Source organism: Triticum urartu, chromosome 1 (genome assembly GCF_003073215.2).
Source record: "Triticum urartu cultivar G1812 chromosome 1, Tu2.1, whole genome shotgun sequence".
In the NCBI taxonomy this organism is placed as follows: Eukaryota; Viridiplantae; Streptophyta; class Magnoliopsida; order Poales; family Poaceae; genus Triticum; species Triticum urartu.
In genome coordinates, this window is record NC_053022.1 from 260,572,958 (window position 1) to 260,584,255 (window position 11,298).

Genomic DNA, 11,298 nt, shown 5'->3' on the forward strand with positions numbered 1-11,298 from the left:
ACCAGGGCGCTCCCAGGTGGGTTGTGCCCACCTGGTGGGCCTCCTCTGGTACTTATTGGCTCCAATATTCCTCATATATTCCATAAAAAATCTCCGTAAAGTTTCAGCTAGTTTGGAGTTGCGTAGAATAGGTAGCCTGACATAGCTTTTCCAAGTCCAGATTTCCATCTGCCGGAATTCTCCCTCTTTGTGTGTACCTTGCATATTATGAGAGAAAGGGCATTAGAATTACTCCAAAAAGCATTATTATGCATAAAATATCATAAATAACAGTAGGAAAACATGATGCAAAATGGACCTATCAGAAGTCAACCATGCAACATTTGCATTTATGAACTAGAAGGATCTTACTATCTTTGCAATGGTGGGATGAGGAGGTATTACAATGACAGAAGCTACTTCCCTCCTTCCCTGGCCTTTCATAGGGGAGTAACGGAGGCTTCCTTTAGGCACATTCATGGGAGACCCTTAATCACTATTATCATGACCAGAATATGGGGAGGAATGATGGTGTCGTGTGTGATTCTAAGTTGTTGCGTGTATGCATGTATTTGTACTTGGCTCCACTCAGTTATAAAAACATGTGAATAGGATTGTTACCTGACTAGAATTATGCATTCACGTAATTACATAACATACATACTAGTGGTGAATTTGGATTCCTTGAGAATCCTTAGCCCTACTGCAGATTCCTTCATTTCCACTTTTGCTTTGGACCGCAACTGATTTGCAGACACATTCCAATCAACCTCTATGAAAGTCAAAGATCATTTCCTGTGCTCCATGTGGGATTGATACTCTTATTTTAAAAATGCTACAACTAAACTGTGTGCACTTGCAAAACATTGCTCGACGTTGGTAATCTCACTCGACCACGGGCACCTCTGTTGCCGCACCTCACTAATGACCACCACCTCGTGACACGATCAACAGAGAGCTAACGTGTTGCTGCTGGGAGCGTTGGCAAGGGCTGCAGTTGGCGCATGCGCCTTCGAACATCGACATGTGCCTCTCTCCCATTGACTAACCCATACAACGACTTGCCTAGTTGTCTGACAACGGTCCAAATTGTTCGACAAATTGTCCACAAGGTTTTGCTTTCCTTTGTCTCTTTTCCTTTTATGAATATATTTATAGTCAAGTGATGAAGATGATAGCTGGCCATAGTTGAGCAAGAGTTTTTTGACGACTCATTACATATGAGGACTAAGATGATGCTGGTGATGATCATGGAGGAAGAGGCACGAGGAATAAGAAATGGAAGGAGCAATTTCCAGGTCCTGGGTGTATTCGTCACAATAGTGCCGATGGCCATACCAAGATGATGAGAGATTAATTTTTGGAAAATTCCCTATATCTGAAGAACGTGTATGGATGACATTTTAGAATGTTAAGGAAGGTCTTTCTGCGCTGCAACTACGGTGAAAGGACGTGATGATTAGTTCAAGCAAAGGAGGGTTGCGTGTTAATAACTCAGTGCAAGTGCAATCCAGAAGTGTATAGTGGGAATGCATAAGTTGGCATATGGAGTCACGAGTGCCTAACAACATCCAATGCACATGACACAAGCCATAGAGATTGGTGCAAGGAGAGGGTTAGCCACGATGAGCATCGATTGCATGCACCCTATGAGGATGGAGTCTTGTTTTGAAGTTCTCGTTTAAGCGAACTTACAGGTGACTGATTACGAATCGATTAATAGAGTGCAAGATAGATCAATTTAAGAAATTAAATTTAACAGTCAACCCAATGATTAACCATAAATTTGGGAGAGACAAGAACACATTGCCTGCCTGCCAAGCTTTTGTACACATGTACGCTGCTTAGAATCTGTAACATCCCAAATTTTCAATTTGGAATGTTATACATAGATCATTCTTGCATATCATATTTTATTGCATTTCGTCTCGCGATCCTCGAAATCGAAAGCAACTCAAGGACCCTCAGAGAGAGTTGGGGATTCCTCCGGTTTTCAAATTTGATTTTTATCAAATTTTGAAACGAGGATTTTGGTTTTAATTATTTTTCTCTTCGAAAATATTTTATATTAAAATATATGAGAGGAGATAATATGACTTCTCCAAAATAAATGAAATATTGGAGGAAAAATATTAAAATCAATATTTGTTTTATTTTGTATTTTATTTGCAATTTTGTTTGCATTAGAAAAATTGCACGTTTTCAAAATTGCATTTTAGGGCCAAGAAAATGTTCATCTCATTCTAAATATTTTATTTAGACGAAGAAAATTTGTTTTGGCATTTTTAGAATTTTATTTTATTTTTTAGGATTTTTTTAGTTTCGGCGGAATTATTTAAAAAAACACCAGGGCTAACTGGGCCGAAGGCCAGCCGCCAGGCCCACCTCCCCGCGCCGCTGTCTCCTAGCGGGAGACCGCCGCCCCGCCGCCTGAACCGGAGTCCGGCTCAGACTCCGCTTCCCCGCGCCGTGCCCCCTCCCCCAAGCCGCCCCCCCCCCCTCCTTAAAAGCCGCGCCCCGCCGCCCCTTGGAGCCGCCCATCCCGCTGCCGCGAGCCGTCAACCCCGCCGCTGCAAGCCGCCGCGCCGCCCCGCCGCCCTTTGCCCGCTGTCGCGCCGCCCCTCGCTGGAGCCACCGCCGCCCCACGCTGCCCGTCGCTCGCCGGAGCCGCCGCCGTGCCGGACCTCACTGGAGGTATAGCATCGTTTGTTTTTTTAGAAAATCGGTTCGGTTTTCATTAGAACCCTAGCTTGTTTTTTTTCGGTTCGCCGGTTTGTTTTCTGGTTTTTCTTTTTAGGGGACGTTCGTCCGTATGTTCGTTTTAACGAACGGTTTTCGCTCGTTAGTTACAGATAACGAACGCTCGTTCGTTAGCCTGTTCGTCAGTTTTCTTTTATCGGATTATTCCACGATTATTTCTGATCTTCTGATCTGATTTTCGTTCTAGTTTATCTTTTCGCTCATTAGTCGGAATTAGGCAATTCAAGCGCCTCGATCTTTGTCTCGAGACCCTCTTTTTGTTTAATCAACTTGCACAAGTTTTTGGTACTGTAAAATTTGACCTAGGTCCAGATTAGTAAACGGATCTTGTTTCTTTCGCCGTTTGAGTTTTGTTGCTCCGTTCGATTTGATTCTTTTTGCAAACCGGAGTTCTTAAGTTGAACTTTCTGTTAGATCTTCTTATTTGAGATTTACCCGTGTTTCTTTGCTTGATTGCTTATGTAAGTTATTGTTTGTTTGCGATAGAATTCCTAGAGTGCGAAGCGTGTTATCTGGAGTCTCTAGGTTACGCGGATCGTCAGCAAGGCAAGTAACACTTTGATCATACCGCTTCATCACCCAGTTTTATGCATTAGTACCAATCCTCAAATATTGCATGGTTAGGATGTCATTAACATGTGGGTTGGGAAGTAGTTGATGAGGTAGAACCTATTACCCTGTTACATTCAAACCCTTGGGAGTTACTTCTACGTGTTGCTTATATTGCTATGCTATGCTCATATACGAGGTTTGGGTGAGTGAAATCCATGATAGATGTGATATTTACAATTAATGGTTTAACTTAAGGTGGCAACTTAAATACACATCTGGGTGGATTGAGGCACCTGGAGTACCCAGTGTTACCTGTATTTTTGGAAATCCGGAGTACCCATGTGATCTTCTTATGGACCGCCACCCAGGCTCAAAGGGAACTGAGATTATTCATGCTAGAAACTTCCGTGTGCAGCCACAAGCTATTATGGGCTCTAGCATAGCTGAGTAAGTTACGTGAAGCTCTTGAAGAGGTGGATCAGCAGGTAGTGGGATTGTAGGTTTGGTATGGTCTGTCCGGAGTAGAGAGTTAATGTTTCTGAAAGACTGTGTCTCGGTCATCCGTTTCTCAAACACCCTGTAGTGCGAGAAAATTCAACGGAGGAGATCGAGTCTTGTGGGGAAAAGTGCGCAAACCTCTGCGGACTGTATAAACTAATCATGGTTAGCCGTGTCCCCGGTTATGGACAATCTTGAGTATCTAGTACTTGGAGTATCTTAAGTATCTCATCACTCTAAATTAATATTGTTGGGTTATAATTGATTTAATTGGGATTGAGTTGGAGGAACCTTCTCAATGATGTTCCAACTACCATGATAGTTAAATTAAAATCTATTTCTTTATTGTAGGGAAAAATTGGCTTTTCGCAAAACTGTAACCATAGAACTTTCCACCAGCCAAACATGCATGTAGTGATAGCATTATTCTATTCTTGCTCTACTGTGTTATTTTGCCAGCATATTCCATGTGCTGACCCGTTTTCGGGTTGCAACATATTATGTTGCAGACTTTTCAGATGAGGAGTAAGGTTCGTTAGGTCGTTGTCGTGCAGCTCAGCTATGCCGTTGGAGTTGATGGACTCACTTTATCTTCCAAGCCTTCCGCTGTTATCGTATTAGATGACCTTAAGCCATATTTATTGTAATAAGTTCTCTTTGGAGACATTCGATGTAATAAATGTGTGATTGCTACTCTATTACAAATCTTCGAGTACTGTGTGTGTCAGCATTACCGATCCAGGGATGACACTGAAGCACAGAGACTTGACCGTTTGAGGTCGGGTCGCTATAGAATCCCCCAAACAAAGCTTCTCCCTGTTCATGTAAATGTGTAAATAAAACAGTACTTCCTCCTTTTGAAAATCTTTGGCAGTAAACCTCATAATCTAAGGTGCACAGGACTTTAGTCAATAAGAGGAGATTGTGGACTCCTCGCCCTCTGCAACCTACCACGACTCAAATAACGACGCGCTAATTTTAGTGCGGAAATTTTTGACGCGTAAGATTTTGGTAAGGAGGCGGACGTTTATATTTTCTTTGGATGTATCAAATTATAACAATTCGGGGTTGATGTAGCTATTTCTGATGCATTTGTCCTTTTGTACAGCATTTTCTTTTTGAAATGGAGGCGAAAGTTCTTTGGCAAATTGTAGGGGTAAAAAAACTAGAGCGGCATCGCAAGTGAGCAGTCTTAGCGGACAAGGACTTGACTTACCCTAGACGATCATCCAACTAGCTAGCTAGAGGCTACAACACGTATGGCATGGATCAAGATGAGTGTATCAGACAAGCAGACCAGGCTAAATCTTTTCGTTAGCAGGAAATACATATTCTTCCCCACTATAACTATTCCGCATCGAGAACTGATACCCGTTGAGTTTCGTGTACGTAGGTAGTTGGGTCTAGCCTAGCCTAGCCCCAAAACTGCCGTAGCTAGAGCCCTATCAATCTCGATCACCAGCTGCGAAGATTGTACTTACTTTTTTTTCTAGAAATCTTCATGCCGATATATTAAGCAGATAGAAAAAATTATTTTACAGGGTTTGATCAGGATAGCGCTCATCTGCCGCCCTAGATCGAATTCCACAACAGAAACAAACCGCAAAAAAACGCATCTGGGGAATCACTCGCTTCAGACTTCCGTTTCCCACCGTGCACCATTCGTGGCAGATGTTCCGTATCTTGTCGAACACTACCGGTGGTAAAAGTGAGTCATTGTTGGACACCCTCAGTTCCTCCCTAGCCAGGTGCAACTTTTTTTTTAAAAAAAACAAGGCTCGCGAAAAGGTCGGCTTTGAGTTAGGGAAACGTTTTTATACGGCTGACCGGCCGAGCGTTCGGCCGGTCGCGCCGCGTGCGTTCGATTGCAGATCGTATACGAGACACATTACTTGGCGTTGGGCCCACGCACAGCTCCACGCGTCGCCCTCCTCTCCCCTACCCTATCTCTTACCAGCGCTGGACCTTATCCATTCAGTTCTCTCGATCCATTTCTCTCAGCTCTATGAAAAATCAACCCCAGATCCAACAAGCGCTAGCCCCAAATCTCGACGACCGCCGTTGCCGCAAATTCCAGCGACGTCGGCGACCTCCGCGTCCCACATCCCATCCTCTCTCTCTTGTTCCAAGCCCCACGACCTCCACTCCGTTTTTGTTACGGGCCAAGCACGGGAGCTGGAACCACATGCGGCTCGTGCCGAGTCGTCGGTGCGCTGCCTACCGTCTGATCCAAAGCTGAAGCAGCACCGCGAGGTGTTGCAACCGGAGCTGGAACCGGCGAACTTCAGAGCTACCAACCCACGCAGGTGGTGATTTTAGCTGCGCCTTTTTGCTGGATTTTGGTGGAACCAATGTTCTGTTTTGCTGGAACTAGCCTTTTCGTTTGCTACAATCGAACCAGTGGGATCCCCTATTGATTTTATTTGCTAGAACCAATGTTTTTTTCAGCTGAAACTAGCAATCCTTTTTGCTATAACCTTTTATTAACAAACAGTATAACGTAGCCAGCTAGGAGGCACCTCGTTCATTTTCCCACGTCAACCATTGGATCATTTAACGAGTGGTGTCGATCTTTCCTTCGCATCTCAGCACGGTCGTCGCTGCAGCAGGCCCATCGTCTCTTTGGGCCGCTGCTCCGAAGACTGACCTAGGAGAACTATGGTTGACTGGGCTTGTTTGTGTGGGTAACATATTATTTGCCTCGTTCAGCGTGGTTAGCCCATCACAAAAGCAATCGACACGGCAGCGATGCCTGCAGCGGCATGGGCTGTAGAAGTGTTGTTAACCCTTTCGATTGGCAAAGGTGTATCGTACTTCTTGTGAAACATTTTTTTCAATCTCCAGTCTAAAACTTGAATGGGCGCTGGTCATTCAAAAAACTTGCGTCTGGAAATGTGTGCTCAGTTTTCCAATCACACTACATTGCAAACCAGTTAATTTTCTCCTTTTGCCAACTTACCAATGTATAGGTTGATTTATGCAAATTAACATCCATGTTTATCTTGTATTGATGGAAATTCCTATTAATCTATTGTAAAAATGAACGGGCGCAGCAACGCGCGCCATCATGGTCTAGTGTTTTGCTACAATCGAACCATTGGAGTCTCCCAGCTGAGTTATTTATTTGTTGGAAACATTCTTTATTTTTGTTGGAAATAGCAATCCTTTTTGCTACAAATGAACCACCAGATTTTCTTCACTGATTTTTTTTGTTGGAACCGATTTCTTTTTTTCTGGAACCTGCTAATGTTTTTGCTTCAACGGAATCGGCCGGCGAATAAGTTGCTTCCACACCGACCAGTTCTGGAATCGGACGAGCAGACAAGTCGTTTTGCTGGAATCGGCCTTTTGTTTTGCTACAACCGGCAAAGTTTTTGCTACTTCGGTGAGGTGTTTATTGCGACAGTCGGCAGCAACGGTAGTATTTTGGCTGGAATCGGTGATGTGTTTTGCTGGAAGCCTGGAGCTATATTTGATTTTTGCTACTACCAATGATAGTGGCTTTTTTGCCGATGAATTTGGTTTTGTTTTTTGCTAGAACATGGTGGTGGGAGCTGATGATGCGTCAAGCCAGAGTTGGACGATGAAGGCGATGCTACTACCTTCATTAGCGGATGCTACAACCTTCAATGGCGGGAGCAACAAGCAGCGATGGCGAGATGGGAAACCTATGACCATGGAGTCGATTTGCTGGGACGGGGGAGGGCGGTGGTGGCAGAGCTGCAACAGCGCACTGGTGGTGGAGAGTGTGCCCCCTACAACCATGGGGCGGTCGGGCGCGGCGACAGCGACCTCTGGCGCGCCGGCACAAGCAAACTGACGGCAAGCACGAGTCATGGGGCGGCCGAAGAGCGCATGTCGCGCGGCCATGGGGGAGGACGGCAAGCGTGGATGAGGACGAGCGCAACCGGATGAGGACGAGCGGTTGCGTTGGGCTCTGTCCCCTTTTTTTCTTTAGATGACTGACAAATCGTACGGTTTAAAAGTGACGTATCGTGCGGCCCAAATTTGGGCCGGCGTGCCGGCGCCTATCACTCCCCTTTGAGTTAACAAAGCCATCAACCGACTTACAACACACACCCAAATTACGACGACCGAACTGGTACAATGGGAATGCTTTCTCTGAACCCTGGGGTGTGCGAGAATTCTCTATTTCTAGGACAATTACAGATAGCTCCAATGGTTCCACTTGGTCGATCACTGCTATTTCCGGGCCATAATCTGATGAGAACAAGATCCGATTTATGCAGGAGTTGTGCCTCATCCAACCTACCGTGCTTGACAAGTGGATGATTCTTAGGGACTTCAACCTTATCTGCCAGACCAGCAAAAAGAGCAATCCTAGTGTCAATTTGCGCATGTTGGGTAGATTCAGAAATCTGATTGATGCGCTGGAGCTGAAGGATTTGCCGCTATCTCGGCGGAGGTTTACTTGGTCCAATGAGAGGGAGAACACAACTTTTACTAGGATTGATAGAATTCTCGTGTCTAATGATTGGGAGGCTTACTTCCCGCAATACAACCTCTCGCCGGCTTCTACGGCCATATCCGATCATTGTCCGCAGATTCTCAAGAAGAGAATGTCCAGAGGTTTAAGGGGTTTAGATTTGAGTCCTTTTGGCTGAATGCAAATGGGGTGCAGGAAGTGATTCAGAAGGCCTGGGATGAGCAAGTGCATTACAATGACGCATTACGCACTCTGCATATTAAGCTCTCTAGGACTGCGGCTGTGCTCAAGAGGTAGGACAGGTCTCGTAGAGCACACAACAATCTGGCATTCAATATCGCTAATGAGGTTATCTTCAATCTTGATCTTGCAATGGAGGAGAGGGAACTCTCGAAGGCTGAATGGGAGTTGCGAAGATTCCTCAAAGCTCGTTTGTTGGGCATTGCTGCGGTTGAGAGGGAACAATGGAGATAGAGATCACGGCTTACCAAGATTCGAGTGGGGGATGCGACCTGTAAATTCTTTCTATTGAGAGCCAATGATCGGAGAAGGAAGAACTACATCACTAAGTTGGACTCACCTTCTGGGGAGGTTTCTGATCATGGGGACAAGGCCAAGCTCATTTGTGATCACTTCAACTCTTTGCTTGGGACTCCTCCTACACATGGGATCAAAATGAACTGGGCGGCCCTGGGTATTCCGTCCTCCAACTTGCAACATCTGGACTTCCAGTTCAGTACTGAGGAGGTTAAAAGGGCAGTTTTTGATATCCATGATGAGAAGGCTCCGGGGCCAGATGGTTTCATCGGGGGATTCTTCAAGAGGTTCTGGTCCTTGATTGCTGATGACATTTGCAATGCACTGAACCAACTTCACCAGCTGCGGGGAGACTAGTGGAAATTACTTAACTCTGCCTTGATCGTTTTGCTGCATAAGAAGGTGGACGCCACTAAAGTTGGAGATTACCGCCCGGTGAGTCTCCTGCACAGCATTGCCAAGATTGCCTATAAGGTGCTTGCAAACCGCCTGGGTCCAGAGTTGCACAAATTGATCTCGCACAGTCAGAGTGCATTTATCCGGGGTAGGTGCATTCAGGACAACTTCCTCTATGTCTAGAATGTGATAAAAGAAGCCCATAAAAAGAAGAAGCCTCTCATGTTCCTTAAGTTGGATATTGCCAAGGCGTTTGACTCGGTTAGCTGGCCTTACTTGCTGGAGGTGATGGAAGCGTTTGGCTTTGGTCAAAGATGGAGAGACATGATTAGCATCTTGCTTTCAACGACTTCTTCCTGAGTTGTGCTCAATGGATCCCCTGGAATTCCTTTTCTACACAAGAAGGGATTGAGGTGGGGAGATCCCCTATCCCCCATGTTATTCATTCTTGCCTTGGATCCCCTGCAGCGGCTGTTTTAGAGGGCAACCAAGGCGAACATTCTGTCTCCCATTCCATTACAAGCTGCCCGGCTCCGATGAGTTTCTATGCTGATGATGCAGCCCTGTTTGTGAACCCTTGCTTTGCTGAGTTAGCCGCCTTGAAGCGGACCCTCTTGAGCTTTGGAGAGATTTCTGGACTGAAGATAAATGAGGAAAAATATGTTTTGTATCCAATCCAATGCAATGATCAGAACATCGCTGAATTTCTCCAACGCTTCGGTGGTCCTTGTGGTTCTTCCCCTTGCACTTATTTGGGACTCCCACTCTCCACTCACAAGCTTCGCAGATTGAGCTGCAATCACTGCTAGATAAGGGGGCGGCCAGGTTGAAGGCGTGGAAAGGAAAGCTTCTGCAGCGCACTGGACGGCTCGCGCTGATCAACTCGGTGTTGACTAACACGGCGACCTATTTCCTGACAATATTTGCTCCTTACAAATGGTTAGTCAAGAAGCTTGAAAAAATGAGAAGAAATTTCCTTGGGAATGCAGATGAAGAGGCTCATGGGAGCAAATGTTTAGTTAATTAGAGACGTATCTGTGCGCCTAAAGCAGTTGGAGGACTTGGCATCAAAGACCTCTCGGCCTTCAGTACAACCCTGCGTCTGTGGTAGCCCTGGTTTGAATGGGACGAATTGGATAGACTGTGGAAAGGGACCCAGACGCCTTGCGAGGCTGCGTACCGCCATCTCTTTCAGTCCTGCACCAAAATTTTTGTGGGCAGTGGAGTAAGGACTGCTTTCTGGTCCGATTGATGGATGGATGGGATGGCACCTATGGAGTTGGCTCCTAGTCTCTTTAGCCTTGCAAGGCACAAGCAAATCTCAGTTGCGGATGCTATCCGGGAGGGCGGTTGGATGAAAGGTCTACAGCACATGACCACTGCTGATCTACTGCATTCCTTTGTCACTCTTTGGCATAAATTTCAACAATTTCAAGAGAACGAGGAGGATGACAAGATTACTTGGAATCTCACGGTCAATGGAGACTACTCTGCCAAGTCGGCCTATGAACAACAATTCATTGCTCGGATCCCAATGCCACGTTTGCTCAAAGTGTGGAAGACTAAAGGTGAATCAAAAGTAAAAAAATTCATCTTGACTTTAATCCAGAATAGGCTTTGGACGGCCGATCGGTTGCAATGCAGAGGTTGGGAACACAAGGCCTCTTGCTGTGCGTGTGATCAGGTCCTAGAGTCAGTTAGCCATCTCATTTTGGGATGTCTTTTTGCTAAGGAGGCCTGGAATTTGATGGGCGGTCATTTCAAGGATACAGTTGATGCTGCCTTACAAGCTACTTCAATCAACAGTAGGTGGGACAAGACATTCAAGCTGAAAAGAAAAGGAACTTCGGTTTATGAGTGTACGGTGGCGATCTATGTGGCCTGGAACCTCTGGAATGAGCGCAACAGACGTATTTTTAAGCTGGAAAGACGCACTGCTGCAGGCGTTTTCTCTCTGATTAGAGAAGAGTTAAGCCTCCTGAAGGAGGCTTGGGAGTAGTTCCTTTGCTGTTTGTCCAGGATGCATTACGCATCTCTGGCCTAGCGTGTGTCTCCTTTTGTGTCTTCCCGGACGTTTTTCAGTCTGTTGTACAGTTTGTTCCCTCTCTTAAATGAAAAGGCAGAGCACC

The 11,298-nt window shown here is 45.6% G+C and overlaps 1 long non-coding RNA gene across 2 annotated transcripts; it reads left to right on the forward strand.

Annotated features, from left to right (window-relative positions):
• Window positions 1-5,714: 5,714 nt before the first annotated feature.
• LOC125506502 lies at window positions 5,715-7,864 on the forward strand. Of its 2 annotated transcripts, none has more exons than XR_007282676.1 (2): window positions 5,715-7,207; window positions 7,328-7,864. It is a non-coding gene; the product is annotated as an uncharacterized LOC125506502 (long non-coding RNA). The 2 variants fall into 2 exon arrangements; XR_007282675.1 differs by having other exon boundaries at window positions 5,715-6,095.
• Window positions 7,865-11,298: the final 3,434 nt, after the last annotated feature.